The sequence below is a fragment of the Lactuca serriola genome, chromosome 4 (assembly GCF_051521515.1).
Source record: "Lactuca serriola cultivar US96UC23 chromosome 4, Lser_US96UC23_V15, whole genome shotgun sequence".
NCBI lineage: Eukaryota > Viridiplantae > Streptophyta > Magnoliopsida > Asterales > Asteraceae > Lactuca > Lactuca serriola.
This window is the reverse complement of record NC_136411.1, coordinates 37835852-37854706: the sequence shown is the minus strand read 5'-3', so window position 1 is coordinate 37854706 and position 18855 is coordinate 37835852. Positions and strand designations below refer to the sequence as shown.

The following is an 18855-nucleotide window of genomic DNA, read 5'->3' as shown; positions in this document are numbered from 1 at the left end:
AAAAGATTTTATGTTTTTAGCATTCTTATCTTTCCGCATCACAAAAAAAATCAATCTAAAGGAACCTAATCTTCTTAAATAAGTTGAAGTGGTAAATTTGTCGTGACTTGAGATTAGAACTTGTTTGTTTTTCAGTTAAAAGCTTGAAGCAACCCAATCTCACACGAACACGTCTCCCGAAGCTACTCGCGCAAAACAAAAACTGATAAGGTTATCAACACCGAATCATAAAGACAGATATAGTTTAGCCCTTGGAACGCACGATCGGTCTTATGAGTTATTGCTCATTCATATCCAAACTCCAATTTCAAAGAGTCATAAAATGAATATAAAATTTCAGTGACTCGAATTCCCCAGCGCTCTAAAAAGTCTATTCTACCTATTCCCTTCTAAATACCCTGCTTGGGGACATTGTTTCCGACTATACTTACGGGTCTTTGCGCGTTTACATCAGTCCCCCCTAAAAGAGTCATAATAAAAAAAATAAAAAATAAAAAAATAAAAATAATAATAATAATAAATAAATAAATAATAAAATAATAAAATAAAAAAAAATTAAATAAATAAAAATATTATTAAGTTAATCTGTGACCTTTATGATTCGAACAAGTAAACTCCGAGGGGTGTTTTACACCTAATTACCTAAAGCAAAATTGTTTGGGACTGATTGGGTTGAAAGTTTGCTACACGGGTTCCATAGAAAGTCATGAACTTAATAATAACAAATAAAGCTAATCTGTGGCCTTTGAGGTTCTGGCAAGTAAACCCAAGGGATCTCTTTAAATCTAGCACACTAAGGTCATCTGATTTGGATGTGTTGGTTGGAAGCCCATTACACGGATTTCAAAGGAAGCCATGAGCTTTATTTGCAGAAAAATATAATTAGATAGTTTGTATATATTTATGTTTATAGTTTAATTGAATAATGTGTTTGAAAAATTTTTGGTTGTAAACATTGGAACTGACTGTAAACTACTTTGACTGGTGTAAGTGGTTTGAAACATGTAACCAATCTGGGTAAATATTAGAGAATTTTTAGAAAATACTTTTTAGAAAAAGATTGTTGTTAGTCAACAAATAGCTGGAGTCGGTCATTGTCATGTTTTGAAAAATGAAAATGAGCATATTTTGCATCACATGTTTTCACGAGAGTAAGACCATAATTTGTTCCATGTGCTAACCCAATACCCGTAAAAGTGAACAAGTGTTGTAACTTTTGATTTTGTTGAGCCGCGTTAGGGAATGGCTAAAAACCTTGTTTTACATGTTATATATCTTCGCATGGTTAATGTCAAGTTATCTCAAGGCTCGACATGTACACCTTCAACTGTATGACATAATGAGGTTAATTGGATCGAATATGTTCGTTTGTTTTGTTCATTGCATTAATGAAAAAAAATCTTTTTGTACATATGTTATTTTCATTAGTTCTTCTTTTATTGCATGCATGCACTCTTAATTCCATTTAGTCCTTTTCGTTCCTTCCATTCTTTTCATCTTAGTTTCTTTTTAGTCGCCTATCGTCTTCTCTAGGTTGATTCTTAATTTTGATCTTTCTTGAGGACAAGAAAGGTCTAAGCTTGGGGAGGTTTGATAGGTGCATTTTATGCACCTATTTTGCATGTTTATTTCCGTCTTTTTATAGCATTCCACTTCATAATTCTTGCATTTAGTTGATTATTAGGGTAATTGCATATTTCATTAAGAATGCCTGGTATTTCACTATTTTTGATTTATTTTGTAGTCATTATGGAGCATGGAACGTGGAGCTTGGATGCATGGATGCTTGGATGCTTGGAGCATAGAGCTTTGGAACATGAAGAGAAGATGAACCGGTCATTCCATGGCAGAAAACATGAAGATTGAGCCAACAGTGAAGACTTTTTTGGAATTTTAGCAAAAAGCAAGGGCCATGCCAAAAACACATGGTCAAGACAAATGGTCATTCCAAAAACACATGGGCAAAAGGCATGGCCATGCCAAAAACGCATGGCCTTATGGCAAGTCACGTGAACTTTAATTAAAAGAGCAGAAGAACGTCATTTGAAGGCAGAACGGTTTTGGGAGCAGTTTCTGGCAATCTAGGGCGATTTTGGGAGAATTCTTGGAGCTTTTGAGGAGACTTAATCATTGCAAACATTTGGATTTCATTTTTGTAAGGATTAAACATTCCAATTCCATCTTTATTCTTGTTTGATTTGTCTTAGCCATGTGTGGCTAAGAAACCCTAGTTTCTAGTTCTTGTTCAAAACATGTTGATTGCTTGACTTGAAGTATATGATTTGATGTTTGATTTGTGATTCTATTCTAGTGATTATGTTTTTGTTTAAACTAGAATCCTTGAATTTGATTTGTGTTTGATTGGCCACTTTCATGAATTGAATTTTTGTGCAGTTAATTAACTTTTAGGGCACCTAATTGTTCTATTGAGTTAATAATTGGTAACAAGCAATAAGTTTTCTTATTGTAAAACATACATCACATGTTTTCACACTTCCGAGCGTATGAGAAGAAATGAACACTGTTGGGAAGCTTGTACAAAACTTAATGCAGTTTTTCAATACAATCTAAGAGCGTGTTTAGATTGAATTAGTAAAGCTAGGTCTAATCAAAGAGCGTGTTTTGGTTAGATAATTTGGCAAGCGAGAGGTATTAGAGCGTGTTAATATCTTTCAGTACCAACATAGAATAGCAATCTTGAATTACATCAAGTCATAATCAAGTTGAACAACATCATTGAGAACTAGAACTAGAACCATTCAATCAATTTGTTTACAAATCTATTTCATTTTGTGCATGCTTTTAAAGTAGATTGTTATTTAGTTATTTACTTTTGCAAACAACCCCCCCCCCTTTTGTGACCAAAATACCCTGCGCAAAGAGGTATAAACTTTTGTCCCGTGTGTCTGTGGTTTGACCCTGCTTGCCTTGTACTACTTTTTAGTGCATTAAAACAGTGTATTTTGGAGTATATTGTACCCCCATTATTTGTTGGGTCTGACACACCTAACAGGGGCATACGTGAAGAAAGTGCAAACCCTAATTTTTAGGGTTTGGTCCATATATAAACACCATTATAGCCTCATTTCTCATAACTTCATCAACCTCCCTCTGTGAAAAACGAACCCAATCTAACCCTAAGTAAGAAGAGTGCATTTTGGGCCTATTGGAGTGTTTTGGAGGTGTTCTTGAAGAAGAAAAAGGTGGTGAGAAGAGCTTGGATCTTGGAATCATCTTGGATATGAGATTATCTTCTTGTTAGCTACCCCCAGGAAGTATAAAGTTCACAACTTGATCACTCCATCTTGTAGTTCTAGACATTTCTTCCTTTAAGACACTTTTTGTCCCAAATATGGTGATTCTTGATCATGGCATGTTCTTGACCCAATAAGTCATCCTTTTAGACCGTAGGAGGGGTCTTAAGTCACAAAATGTGGTTTCGATGGTTAATTTTTCTCCATATATGTTATAGAACGTCTTAAGGCCTTAAGATGTTGAGATTTTGTGCATTAACTACTTAATGGGCATGCAAAGTCATAAAGTTGGAAACTTTATGACTCTTGAGGGTATTTTGGTTTTGGATCTGACTTTGGACAGGAAGATTTGGAGTATTAAGCTCTTAATTGGGAAAAGGTTGAATAGGGCGCGTACGTTGGGTGTACAACATCCCGTAGTCTGGTCAACCACTGAGTACGCCCGGTGTACTCGGCTGGGTCGACTTGGTCAGGTTGGCTCGACTAGGTGTTGACTTGACTTCTAAACGTTGACCAAGTTGACCAAAGGGCATTTTGGGGAAAATATTATTAATGGATAATGTTTTGACATTTAGGATTTGGGTTGAGCTGGTATTTGGGAGCAGAGTAAATATCAGCTATTCGTCAGATTGTGAGGTGAGTTTTCCTCACTGTACTTACAGGTCATAGGAATTAAGGCCGGCCCATTGGATTGATATCTTGTTATACATTGATTTATGATATTCTGAGTATGGGATAGATCTATATGATTATATGATAGTTGCTGATATGCGTAGACCGGTAGATCTGTAGAACTACCTGTGATTTCTGGCTGCATGATTGTCTGTCTGTTGAATATGTCTGTTATCTATCATATGTCGACATACTATGTTGGGTTGAGACTTTACTACTATGTACATGAGTAAACAACCAGGGGTATTCCAGTCCTATGACCGAGTGGACCCGAGGGTATTCTAGTTCGATGAATGAGTGGGCCCACTGTGTAATTGTATTCCAGTCCGGTGACTGAGTGGACCTGTTGTATGTTGGCATTCCACTTCGATGAATGATTAGGACAGGGGTAATCCAACCCGATGGTTGTGGACCCGTGGGTATTCATGTCTGATGACTGATTAGACCCATCATGCTTGTTTGTATTGTGTGGTGGTACTTTGGGGGAAACTCACTAAGCTTTTGCTTACAGTTTTTGGTTATGGTTTCAGGTACTTTAGAGGACCTTGGCAAGGTGAAGGCGTGACTGTACACATCCTGATTTTATGTTGTTGATCTTAGGAGATTGTGATTTTGAATAATCTTTTGGAAATAATGGTTTTGTAAACACTTTTATTAGTAAATGGGTTGTTTTGAAAAGTTTAAATTGGTTGTAATTTTAGAGATGTTACATTGTGGAGTGCTTAAAGTGTTCGGAACTCTTGGGTAAAGTTTTAGCTTTATGAATGCTTTCATCCCTTCATTTTTTAATGAAAAAAATTGTAGCTTGCATGCCCTCCCTCATTTTCTCTAGTTTTTGTTAAACACTTGAAGTTACATGCTTGCATTTTGCTCTTTTTAAGTCATACTTTTATTATGCACTTAAAGCTTAAGAGCTTAAGAGTTTTATACAAAGAACTAGCATTCTACATCAAGTTGAGTCATTGTTGGTGTCTCTAAAGTTCCACATTCTTCATCAACTTCCAAGCCTCCCAAGAGGTCCCAAAGAACTACAAAGGTTATTATTTCTTCATATCTTCTTAGTTGGTGATTTAATCTTTCTATAACTTGCAACATGATCATTGGTGGATGTAATTTGTTATGTTATTTTCAAAATTCATAAGTCTTCTGTTTTCCATTTTACTAGTTTGTGAACTATTTTTGAAATAAAAACCCAATAGTGGCTATTCTTCTTAGGCATCACACTCCTTTCCCATCTCTTTTGGAGGCACGATCTATCTTGCTTTTGGAAGAACCACAACTTGTTTCAAATCATCCGGGTAATGCCTTATCTCCTACTGTTCTTGTTTGTTAACAAACTAGAAATTCTACTCCTTTTCGTGGTAGTTAATCAGGTCAAAATAACAGTTACCGTGGGGCCCAGAATGGTGGCTGTGGAAGAGCTCTTGATGGTGTTCGATCGTTCCAAGCTCCTCCGGGGTAGGGTTATGGTTGATTCCCTCTCCAACCCGCTTCTTCTCGATTTCACCCTTCTCCAAGCCTTTTTTCGAGCCCATCTTCTATCAATCAACAGTCCAACATCCACTAGCCCTCTCATCCTCAGTAGTCGACTCGACAATAGCAATGATCATATCAATAACCTTCATCTCCGCAAGCCTTTGTTGCCCCTTCAGACTCCCCACCTTCTTTGTGGGCCTGGTTCCAACATCCTACCTCTGCTGCTGATCAAGCGACAACCCTACTTGAGATGTTCAATACAATGAGTCTAAATTATCCGTCCAAGAACAAGTGGTTCATGGATACCGGGGGGCAATCACTCAGTCAAAAGGATTTATTGTTTCATCCAAATATCGAATATTCTGTGTTTACGGTCCAAGCTTACGACCGTAAACACCGAGTTCTTGGGCCGTAAACTCTATTTTGGAGCATTATTTGATCTTATTTTTAAAATATTTTTGCATTTTTGGATAGATCTCGCAAAATTAATGGGGGTTTGTTCTTCGTTTTTTTCATAAAAAGGGGTTTTTGATTGAGTTTTGGACCTTCAAAGTCGAAAAATCGTTGTTTTTCACGTAATTGTTGAAGGGTTTTCGGCCGGAGCTTACTGCCGGAAAAAGTTCACGGCCGGAAACAGTTCACGGCCGGCGGCGGGATTCGGGTTTACGGCTAGGGTTTCCGGAGTTTACGGCTCGACTCGGCGGCTTGCGGATCGAACGCTTTCGGCTCGGCTCGAAGAACGGCTCGGATCAGGGTCTCTTGATCAGCGCCTCGCATTAAAATAGAATCGGGATTGGGGTTGCGAAGAATCGAACCCGCGACCTCCATATTATAAGTCAGCGCGCCTTGCTAACTCCTCCAACAGATCACTTGTAGATTTCATTCCGATACTTTAAACTTAACCATTCCCAGTCGCACCAATCTTTCGCATCTTTGTCATTTTCAGCCCAAATTCAATTTCATTTTATTTTAAAATTCCTTTTTCATCCAAAATTAAAATAATAATAATAAAAAAAAGAATAATAATAATAATAAATTGTTTTTATTTTTCCTTTATTTTTGACTTTTTATTTTAAATTTTGACTTTGACTTCCATGTTTGACCTTTGACTTTAAGCTTTGATTTTTTTTAATTTTCAAATTTAGCTTTTCGGTTTGACTTTTAAGTTTGACTTTTCAAGTTTGACTTTTGAGTTTGATTTTTTTTATTTTTTATTTGACTTAAAAAAAACGGCATTTTAAATTTGACGTTTAATTTTTATTTTAGCTTCTAGTTTTTTTTATTATTGATTTTAAGTCTACGAGGGAGTTGAAAACATGAAAGAAAGTCGTCAGGATATGTTAAGACAAAATTTCAACTTTTTCGATTATGTCCCTGGAGAAACGCTCGAAGCTCAGTTGCAGCGATTCACTACACTCACTACTGAGATGAATATAGTCGGGATCTTCTTGTCCAAATCAGAGATAAACAAAAAGCTGCTAAATTCACTTCCGAAATTCTGGGATATGAACGTAGCTGTCATCAAGAAGACAAAAGATCTCAATCGTCTTAGTATTGCTGAAGTAATTGAAGAGCTTGACGCTTTAAAGAGTTCTGTAAACCTTCCGATCAATGAAGTGTCATGTTCTCATTCATGTGAAGTTTCATGTTCTCAATCATGTGAAGATACGATTAAGTTTCTTCGAGAACAAATTGATGTATTTAAAAGAGAAGTTGAGGACCTGAGATGTGAAGGATATCAACTCAGGAAAGGACAGAAACCCCTGAAGGCTGAGTTGGAAGCAAAAACCAAGGACTTTAGGAAACTTCAGGAAGACTACAGTAACAAATGTGAAAACTATGATTATGTAGTCAAACAAAATGCTGAGCTAGTGGCTGAAGTTGAATCTTTGAAAGGAAAGTTTGAAACCGCCAAACTTGATGTTAGAAAATATGATTTCTCAAGTGAGGTGGTTGCAAATATGATAGACCAAAGCATGCAGTTTAAAAGGAATCAAAACAAGGGTCTAGGGTATGATAGTGTACCTCCTCCTTACAATCATAACTACACATCCATCCCTATGAAACAAGAAGAAATTGACAGGGAGGCACATCTTAAATATGGAAAACCAGCTGGATTTGTGTCAGGAGGAGTTATAAATATTGAAGATTCTAATGTTGCTACTTCTTGTGCAGGCAAAGTAACAGAGGATGAGAACAAGGAGAGTTCTTCTGAACAAACAAACGACCCCTTGAACTCTGAATCTGTTGTTTCTAATCAACCTCCCGTTGGTAAATACAGGCCACCATTTCAAGCTAAACAGAGTCCCTGTTGTAAGTGTGCATATAGGAACAACAAGAGACAAGGCAAGGATACGCCACCAGGGGCAGGAAGAAATAACTTCACAGTGAAGAAAAAGACATGTTTTCACTGTGGAACACCTGGACACATTGCCCGAAACTGTCCAAATCGCGCATACGTTCCCTACTATGCACAAGGGTGGCAAAACGTGCCAAGAGGGAGATACTCCAAAGGAAACCCCTCAAGGTCACGTTCAGACAATGCCGACTGGAATGCCATGAAGACCAAGAATTCAACTCCCAAAGCCAAGAATCAAACTCCAAATGACAAGCATCTGAATCCCAAAGTCAAGAAGGGAATGCCGGCCAAGAAGTCCAATCCAAGAGATGCTCCCGTGAAGCCAAAATCAAAGTCATCTCAACGGCCGACATCAAGTTCAAAAGCAAGTACTGAGCCACCCATCAGATCGAAAAAGGAATGGGTTAAACCCAACTACAAATGGGTTCCGAAGGCTCAATCTCCCAAATCAACTAACGATTCTAATATTTCTATGTCTTCTGTTTGTGATAAGCAGGACATGTAATGGGAGAGAGTACCGTGCAAGGATGACAAAGGTCGACCCAGTTTCAAAATGGATTAGGTTCCAAAGACCAACTAATCCCGCTCTGTGTCGGAGCAGCTATGGAGGCATATCATCAGACTTCGGTTTGTTGGTAGTGGCTGTTCCTGGCACTTCATAGGGGACATCTCTCAACTGTACAACACTCAGAATATTGTTTGGGAGTATGTGTCCTTTGCGGGAAGAGAAGAAAGGAAGTGATCACTCACGGGGTTTGTGCTTAATGACATGAAGAATTTTCGGATCTGTTCTGAGATTACGCGTGCTATTCTCAGATCTTCTGGATGCAAATTCAATCGGTGTCTTACGGTTTGCGTTTTCTTCTCTAATACTCCTAAGTTTTTTCTTAACCTGATTCGCTTTAAAGACTAATTTTTGTTTTAGGATAGTTTAAATTTGCGCATTTACTTTCATTTCTCTCCTATGCACAAATTTAGGGGGAGAAATAAAAACAAAACAAAAATTAGAAAATTTAAAAAAAATCAAAAAAAAATCCAAAAACATTAGAAAATCAAAAAATCAAAAAAAAAAATTATGTTGGTTATGATATGTGCTTGAGGGAGATATATGGGAAGTGATATTATTAAGTGATAACAGGCAACCTGAGTCTGCGTAACGTACCCGAAATTGAAGGGTCTATGCTCTGGTTTGATGCGTCGGTAGGCACGAAATTTTTTAAATGGACATGACTAGGCAGAGTTGAACTTAGAAAATTTATAGACTTGACAAATCTTGACCTAGTTAGATACGTTCAGCCTGACAATACGACGCTCGGATAGGTTGAGCAGGGAGATATATATGGGAATCTACTCGTCACATTAATTGAACCCGTACTTGGAACCGTGGCTTAACTTTTCCTTGATGTGCGGATTTTGTCCTTAATTCCGGTTGGATGGGGCGACTGGTAAATTCCGATAAATTAGGTCTGTAGAATATCATTTTCTTTCTTTCCGTCTGTTAGTCATATGTTGTCTCCTTTACGCGACTTCTAATCCGACTTGGTACACAACATATGCAACTCTATTTCTCTGCAGGATATATATATGTGTGAAATACTTCTCATCTGTTAGCCATATGATGTCTCCTTTGCGCGACTTCTAATCCGACCTGGTACACAGCATATGCAACCTTCTTCTTCTCAACCCCTCTGAAGTAGTTAGCAATAGAATTCTGAATCTCTCCTCTCTCTGAATCGTTGTCTGCTCACCCGGTGTAAGGAGTACTCTGGAAGTTCTTGATGGCTGGGGCATATCAGGAAGCGGGAAACACATTCCAGTACACTTAAAATTGAACACATACAGATTGTCTATAGATCTCGTTGCTCAATTTAGGTGGACAACAATATCCTTGGTCGTCGTTAGATGAGTGGTCCTTAAGATATAGTATTTAAGGAATTAGGATCAAATATAAGTTTTAGGAACTTAAGTTCACATTGTCTTGTAACAAATAGTATGTCCTAAATTTGTCACAATTTTTCGTGTTTAAGTGGACCACAATACCGACGATCGACCAGACAAAGATGTGAATATGGAAGGTACCGACAAGTGGATAAAGGTTGTCTAAAAACTTTGATCCCAAATCACTCTTAAAATTAGATATCAATTTTATTTTTGTTAAATTTGTCATAGTTTCTTCTAATTTAAATATTAGGGGAGAATTAAAAATTAAAAATAATAAAAAAAATTCAAAAATCAAAGAAAAATCAAAAAAATTAAAAATCCAAAAATAGTGTTATTTTTGTTTTATTTCTTGCTCAGAAAAATCAAAAATACAAAAATATTTTTGTTTCTATTTTAATTTGTGTGCTAAGTTTTCTTTTAGTTTTGTTTTTGTCTTGAATAGTGATTTCAGGTATAGATAAGACTCATGAAGTTTGTGTTGAAGATTTGTGAGCCAAAGCCTCGTCTGTGAGCATCGAAGAATTCACATTCGAAGGAGCAAGAAATGAAGATTATTCTTTCAACATTCAATCCTTCAACCCCAGAAGCAAGGTGAAGCTAAAATTGAAGATTATGTGACGGATTGCATTGAAGTCTCCTCAATCAGTCTGCTGCTATCTTTGTACCTGCTGAAGTGATCCAGAAGATTTGTTCTCTCTGATGTTCTCTTTGAAGATTCTCAAGCTGAAAGTGTTATCTTTCAAGAATCAGTACGTCAAGCCTCCTCACCTAATGTGCGATCAATGCCAAATTCTGAAGAAAAGTTCAAGTGCTCAAGATGAAGTCATTCATTGAAGATTCATATGTTCATCCTGATGCTGTGAAGAAATCGAAGATTAAAGCTGAAGCCAAGCTCTCATTGAAGATTAACAAGAAAAGCTAGCTAATTTTTAGGGGGAGCTTGTTGGGTCATTAAGAAAAGAAAGCTATAAACCAATGGGGAGATTGTTGGGTCAAAAATATGGTTTATACTTTACTTTTCTAGGCAATTATTTTTATGTAATATTTTATTAATTTATGGTCTAGTTTACAGATGAGTTTACGGCCGTAAAATCATTTACGGCCCATTTGTTTCTGGCCCATGTTCTCTTGTATAAATAGAGGTGTTAGGGTGAGGAGTAAAGATGATGAACTAGAAGGAGTTTACGGCTAGAGAGAATAAGGAGCATATGTGAGTGAATCTTTTGTATCTGGAGCTTTAATTCATATCAATACATACAAGATTCATATTTTTCTTCTTCTCATTCTCTTCTATTTGATCTGAAATAATCCGTTTGATTGGAATTCCGCACCATCAAACGGATCTGACTGATACACAGGCAAATTAGGGACTTACATCGGTTTTAGTCAGAAATGGATTTAAAATTCCTATAAGTACTTCGGGACATTCCGTTCTTCCCCATACTAACCCGTACCGGCCCCTTATCCTTAAAAACATTCTTATCACACCTCAAATCATCAAAAAATTGATATCGATTCGTCAATTCACTCGTGACAATAAATGTTCCATAGAATTCGATGCTTTTGGTTTTTCTGTGAAGGATTTTCAAACACGCAGAACTCTCATCCGTTGTGATAGCACTGGTGATATCTATCCTGTCACACTTACATCTCCTCAAGCTCTTGTGTCTGCCTTAAAATGGCATCAATTTCTTGGTCACCCTAATCATTATGTGTTCTAACATTTAATTTTGCAACATTTGATTCTTTGTAAAACAATAACTTATCTTCTTTATGTCAGTCTTGTCAGTTAGGTAAACATGTGGGTCTTCCGTTTAAAGGTTCTGATACTATTGCTACCTTTCCATTTCAAATTGTTCACTCGGATGTTTGGACATCTCCTATCAATAGTAATTATGGTTTTAAATATTATGTGCTATTTTTAGATCAATACTCTCATTTTCTTTGGGTGTACCTATTGAAAGCTAAATATGATGTTTACTCTAAGTTTGTTAATCTTTGATCTTATATTAAAAATCAATTTAATTGTGAAATTAAGTCGTTTAATTGTGATAATGGTGGTGAATATAACAATACCCAATTTCACACGTTATGTGAGTCTCATGGAATTCAGATGCATTTTTCATGTCTATACACTTCCCAACAAAATGGAAAGTCTAAAAGAATGATCTGTACCATAAACAACTCAATTCACTCTCTTTTGTTTCAAGCTCGCCTTCCTCCTATATATTGGGTTGAGGCTCTAAATATGGCTACTCACCTTCTCAATCTTCTCCCATCCACCACTCTCAACAACATCTCTCCATATTAAAAACTTTATAACCAAAACCTTCATCTTCTTATCTTAGAGTGTTCTAGTGCCTTTGTTTCCCGCACATCAATGCTCCAAACAAAACTTTCACCTCAATCCACCCGTGTACCTTCCTAGGATACCCTTCTAATCATAGAAGTTTCTGGTATGTTGATCATTATCACAACACTAATATCATATCTCGTAATGTGAAGTTCGATGAAACGATCTTTCCTATTAGTTCCATGATACTTGATACTACACCTTCTTATACCTTCCTTGACAATGAGGTTCACACCGCTCAAGAGTTTTTTCACTTTTTGATAACTAGTTCCACTACCAATGACTCTCTTAATCCTTCTACATCTCCCACAACAACCGACTCCATGTCTCCAACTCCATCTAATGCCTCATACTCTTCTCCTCTTATCTCGGCAGACGATTCGTCGGCTGTTTCGTCTTCCGCGACTCCTTACCTTCTTCTACTCATCCAATTATGACTCGTGCTCATCAAGGTATCATCAATCACATTCATAAAATTAGTCTACATACTCAATCTACTTCTCCTGTCCTTCGAAATTACTTACATGCCTTCAAAGATCCTAACTGGCTGCAAGCCATGCAAGATGAATTTCAAGCTCTTATTTCTAATAAAACATGGGTTCTTGTGCCTCGTCTTGCAAATTCTAATGTTATTAATTGCATATAGTTGTTTAAAAAGAGGGAACATTCAGACCTGTCGTTAAACCGACTACTATATGCACTATTCTCTCTGGTTGTATCTCAACATTGGTCGGTTCGTCAGCTTGTAACGTCCCATTTTCACAACCAAAGATTTGCATTTTATTAGAGTAAAACTTCCCAATTATTAAGAAAACTATTTTTTCCAACATACATTTATTGAAAATCAGTGTAATATTAAAGTGCATAATCTTCATTGCTGCTAATGAATGTGTACAGTTACACCTTCGCCTTCCCATGATAACCGATGATACCTGAAACAATAAACAACTAGGTAAGCACAAACCTTAGTGAGTTTTCCTGCAAAATACCCCATACTGTAAACCTACAATCATGCATAACGACCCACAATCATCAGACTTGAATGCCCCAAACCAATCAGTCTGCAGACACGAATTCCAACATGCAACGGGTCCAATCAACCATTAGGCTAGAATACCTAGGGTTTGTTAGCCTACCGCCTCAAACCAACCACTCTTTCTAATCCTCGGTACCTATGGCTTACAGTTGGCCCTCACCTCGTATCTTGGCCTACAACATAAAATAGAGGATCGCCTCAACCCACTAACGCCATATGTCGACATATAAACAATCAAGGATCAAGTAGGCATATAATACATGCAAACATCAATCATAAGCTCCTTAACACCTACTAGTCCTATCTCAACACACTATCCCAATACCGGCTAACTTCCATGAAATTCATAACCATAAGTAACCAGAGGTGAGATAGCCACCCAAACAATTGATCTTACTCTAGAGCCACAACCAAACAAGGAACAGGCAAGAAAGCCTAGATCAAGAGTTCTCAAGCTATCCTACATGATTACATACAACCCCTAGGGAATTTCATTAGTTGATAACCAGTATACCACTACTACAACATCCTATCATATAAGGATATATACATAGATCTAGCAGATCACTATAGCACAACAACTTCCTATATACCCGGATACAGATCTAACAGATTACTACAACATAACAACATCATATATACCAAGATACAGATCTAACATATCAATACAACGCAGTCACATCCTAAATACTAACAATCCAAGGAATGCATAATTGTATATACTTAGAGGTGAGATAGACACCCGAATAGGTGATCCTACTCTAGAGACACAACTAAACAAGGAATAGGCAAGAAATCCTAGATCAAGAGTCCCCAGTCTATCCTAGATGACTATATATAGTCTCTATGGTATCCCTCCACTAAAAGATAACCAAAAGTAGAGGGCTGGCATTGGTGCCTTCGAGCCACAGGTACAATGAGGAAAAACTCACCTGAATCGAAGAACCTTGAAACATTGCGATATGCTCTCGTCCGCACTGCTTGCTCCCACGAATCCGCTCCGCTAATCATCACAACCAGGTAAAACCTTAATCAACAGTCCAAAACCCCCAAGTTTGACCCAAAGTCAAACTTGGTCAAAAAGTCAACGGTCAACAAAAGTCAAAGTCCAAGGGTGCTGAGTATACCCAACGTACTCAACGTACACCCAACATACGTGACATGTCCTCACTCCTCCATTAAGAACTTTATCCATTAAGGCCTTTCGTCCAGAGCTCAAATCTAGACTCAGAACATCGACTTAAGCCATAAAGTTTCCACCTTTATGACTTTCAATGGCTAGAAAAGGTCTAAGAGCTAAAACCCTAACTTATTAATCCATTAAGACATCATAACTCTTGCATGGAAGGGATATAAGGACCAGTATCACATTTTTATGGTTCCTAATAGCTCCACAATGGATAAAGTTTCCAACTTATCCATTAGGATGGTCCAAACAACCAGGGTCTAGTCTTTAAGTCTCAAAGGGACCAAAAGTGCATCTCTCTCAACTTAATCCATTAAGTCCAGGTCTCCAACCTTCATATCTGAATCAATATGATGCTTAGATGGATAAAGTTTCCAACTTTATCCATAACAAGGTCACAAACTTTCAAGATATAAATTATATGCATTGAAGTGACCAAAAGCTCATAACACCCAAAACTAGCTAGATCTATCAAATGCATCATCAAGATTCAAGCTTTATACCTCCAAAAGAAAGATCAAGGTGAACAAGGTTTGGATCTATAAGCTCCAATGCAACCAACAATTCTCCACTGAGCTCCTTCTTTTCCAAGATGCACCAAGAACACTACAAAGCACATAAAAACACATTCTTTTACTGATAAGTCTCAAACTAGGGTTAGGGTTTTAAGGGAGGACGTTGGAGAGGTGGAGGCTGAGAAGGGAAAGGGTTTAGGAAAGTTAAGGAGCTTAAATAGGGCTCAAAAACCCGAAATTAGGGTTTAGGTTCTGATCGTGTGCGCCCAACATACTCCTGGTATGCCCAGGGTACCAAGTTGACTCTCTCCTATCATCCTTGCCTAGTACGCCCAACGTATAACCTGTACACCCAACGTATTAGGATAAATCCAAAACCCTCCTCACTTTCAACAATCATAACTTCTTCGTTTAAACTCCGTTTTTGACGATCTTTATATCCACAAAAAGGTATTGAAGAACCCCACAATATTATCTAAATATCTTGGGCTAAAAACTTCTCGAACAAAAATCCTTATTTCATACAAGAACCCGACCTATGAATTTTCCCTTTCTACCCTTCGGCCTAAAACACAACTCAAGGGTTAAATATCTTAACCATCATTACCTACTTCCACAAGGACTAAACTTTGCCTCCTTAAGATCCAAATCCTTTACACAATAGACTTCCAGCCCACGACTCTGAAATAAGAAACGACAGGAAACAGGATGTTACACAGTTGGATGTTAAAATGCATTTCTGCATGGGCATTTACATGAGATGATATATATGTACCAACCTCCCGATTTGTGAGACCCTAGTCACCCTAATCATGTATCTCTACTTCAACGTTCATTGTATGGCCTTAAGCAGGCTCATCGGACTTGGTTTCAGCGATTTACACAGTTTTTTCTTAGTCATGGTTTTCGTAAACAACCAATGTGACTCATCTTTATTTATTTATCAACAGGGAAAACATACGGCCTATTTATTATTATATGTGGATGATATTCTTCTCACTACCTCCTCGTTTGAGTTCCTTCATCAGATCATTACCACTCTCGGATCTGAGTTTGCTATGACTGGCCTTGAAGATTAATTTTTTTTCTTGGCATCTCTGTTAATAGAGATTTGCATGGAATGTTTTTATCTCAATGTAAGTATGCTCTTGACATACTTAAGCGTTCAAATATGTCTATCTGCAAACCCGCCAGTACTCATGTTGACACATGTGCCAAGCTTGACTTCTCTAGTCCATCGGTTGACGACGCTATTTTATATGGTAGCCTTGTTGGTGCGTTGCAGTACCTTATGTTTACCCGCCCAGACATCACCTATGTTGTCAACATATTTTCCTATTAATGCATGACCTACGAGAATCTCACTATATGACTCTTAAGCATATATTGAGATATTTGAAAGGTATAGTTGACCATTGATTACAGTTATTCTTGAATCTGGCTCGATTCCTTATTGCGTATTTTGATGTTGAATGGGTTGGGTGTCCGACCACTAGAAGATCCACATATGGTTACTATGTGTTCCTTAGTCACAACCTACTGTAATTGTCATCTAATAGACATGGTATGATCTGTCATTCTAGTGCAGAATCTGAATACCGAGGTGTTGCTAATGCAGTTGCTGAGATTTCTTGGATATGTAACTTATTGTGTGAACTTCGATGTCCTGCTACTCGTGTAACCATTGTGTATTATGATAATGTTTGTGTTGTTTATCTCTAATCCGTTTCAACACCAGCGTACGAACCATATTGAGATTGACATATGGTAGTTGTGAAGGTTATGAATTTAGAAAGTAAATAAAATATTTTAAAAATAGATATAAAACCCAACAAAATTAATTTACTATGTTTTGGTAATTATTTTCAAAACCGTTAGTATTTGGTAAATATTTTTGAAAAATACGTCTTAGAACAAAACTCTATTTGTATGTTAGATGCATATGCAAATGATACCAAAAAATCGAATTGGTCAACGAGAATATGGAATAAGAAACTCTTTTCTTTCATAGCTCTCGCCTATTCTTTTCATTTTTTAGTTTTTATTTTTAGTTCATGTTTTTTATTGAAAAAATCAAATACACAAAAATTCATGATTTTTTATCATCTTTAAATAAAGATCTATATTGATATATAAAAAACAAACTTTTTTCTTGTTTTTTTATTACTTTGTACATTTATATTAACATTTGAATATGAATTGTATCAATTTGTTATCAAAGATAAATCATATATAAATAATTATTGTACTTGCTTTTCCGGTAATTCAATAAGACAAAACTGCAAAATTGGTCCCTGTGGTATTCAAAAAACTGTGGATAAGGTCCAAAAAGTTTTCAACTTGCATGGATGGTCCAAAATCAAGATTTTCCATTGGTTTTGGTCATAAAAATTTGAAATGACTATTTTTCCCTTATTATTTCTTTTTTACATTTTATTTATTTCTTTTATATTTATTAGCTTAAAAAATAAAGGGAAAAAAATCCCCTACCCGACACCCTTTATCCGTACCATTCCCTTCTTTCTCCCTCTATCTCTTTGACAATTTAACTTTCTTATCTATCTTTGACTATTTCTTCTTTTCTCTTATGAGTTCGTTCAAGCTACCTTGAAGCAGAGCTCCAGGTCTTATGAAGTTGGGTTTGATTCTTTGAGGAAAATAAACCTTGTCACCCTCATCTTATGCTTTGCTTACTGTGCTTGCACAACTGTTGGCGCCATCTACATTGGTAGGAAACCCTAAACCTTAACCAGGTATCTCTTTTTATTTGCTTATTGTGTTCTCCATTGATGTTTATAACAAATAACTTTTTGCAGGGGATTCAAAGAAAGCACTTCTGAAGTGCAATTCCTTGACCGAAGTTGGAATAAACCGAGTTTTTGGATTTTTCAATGCGATTTTGATCATCTGTACGACTTACGGAAATGGAATCATCCCGGTAATACATGTATTTGTTTGTATATTCCTTTTTTCCATATATGCTTCTCATCAATCCCTACGATTTCAACACTAATAATTCATATTTTATGTTAGACCAGGCGACAATAGCAGCGCCAGAGAAGGGCAAAATGTTCAAAGGGCTACTGTTGTGTTACACGGTTGTGATCTCAAACTATTTCAGCGTTGGGATTTCTGGGTATTGGGCATTCCGTAAGATAGTACAGAGCTCTGTTCTTTAAAATTTTATAGTGGGTTCAAACCCATTGTTGCCCAAATGGTTTCTTCTTATGACAAACTCCTTCACTATTTTGCAAGTTGCAGCTTGTACATTGGTAAGTTCTCCATTAGACCTGTTGTTATGCTACAATCACTTGTACTTTTGAACAAAAAGTTAGATCTTAACAACTTCTGTTGATACAGGTTTACTTGCAACCATCAAACGTGGTTTTTGAACGTAAATTTGTAGATCTTGGAAAGGGTCAACTTTCTGTAAGAAACTTTGTGCCTTGATTGATATCAAGATCATTATCTGTGATTATTGCAACAACTTTGGATACAATTTTGCCGTTTTTTGGAGATATAATGGCATTGTTTGGAGCATTTGGATGCATACTTTTGGATTTCATTTTGCCTATGTTGTTTTATAACTTGACGTTTAAACCTTCCAAATTAAAAAGGGGTAGTTTTTGGGTGAATACTGTGATTGGTGTTGCATCAACAGGGCCAACAACTGAAGGTGGGGGAGTTTATCGGAGAAGATGAAATGGTTGGTGTTTAGAGAGAGAGAGAGAGAGAGAGTGTGTGTGTGTGTGGATGGGTGAAGTTATGGGGTGGACCAGCATAATTGCTTTTTTTTTTTTAAATTAATATTTACAAAATAGAAAGTGTTAAAAATAATACAAAAAAGAAATTTAAAAGGCAAAACAGTCAATTCAAGTGCTACATGGACCAAAACTACAAAAGTTTCTTAATTTCAGGACCAAAACCAAAGGAAAATCTTGATTTTGGACCATCCATACAAGTTGAAAACTTTTTGGACCTTATCCACAGTTTTTTGAATACCACAGGGACCAATTTTACAGTTTTGTCATTCAATAATTACTCGTTAACATGTAATATTCTT

The 18855-nt window shown here is 36.8% G+C and overlaps 1 pseudogene across 1 annotated transcript; it reads left to right on the top strand.

Moving 5' to 3' along the window:
• The first annotated feature begins 15963 nt into the window (after positions 1–15963).
• On the top strand, positions 15964–18494 carry LOC145098236 (GABA transporter 1-like; annotated as a pseudogene). Its single transcript, XR_013704550.1, has 4 exons — positions 15964–16066; positions 17609–17730; positions 17831–18064; positions 18153–18494. The product of XR_013704550.1 is annotated as a GABA transporter 1-like (transcript).
• The last annotated feature ends 361 nt before the right edge of the window (positions 18495–18855 follow it).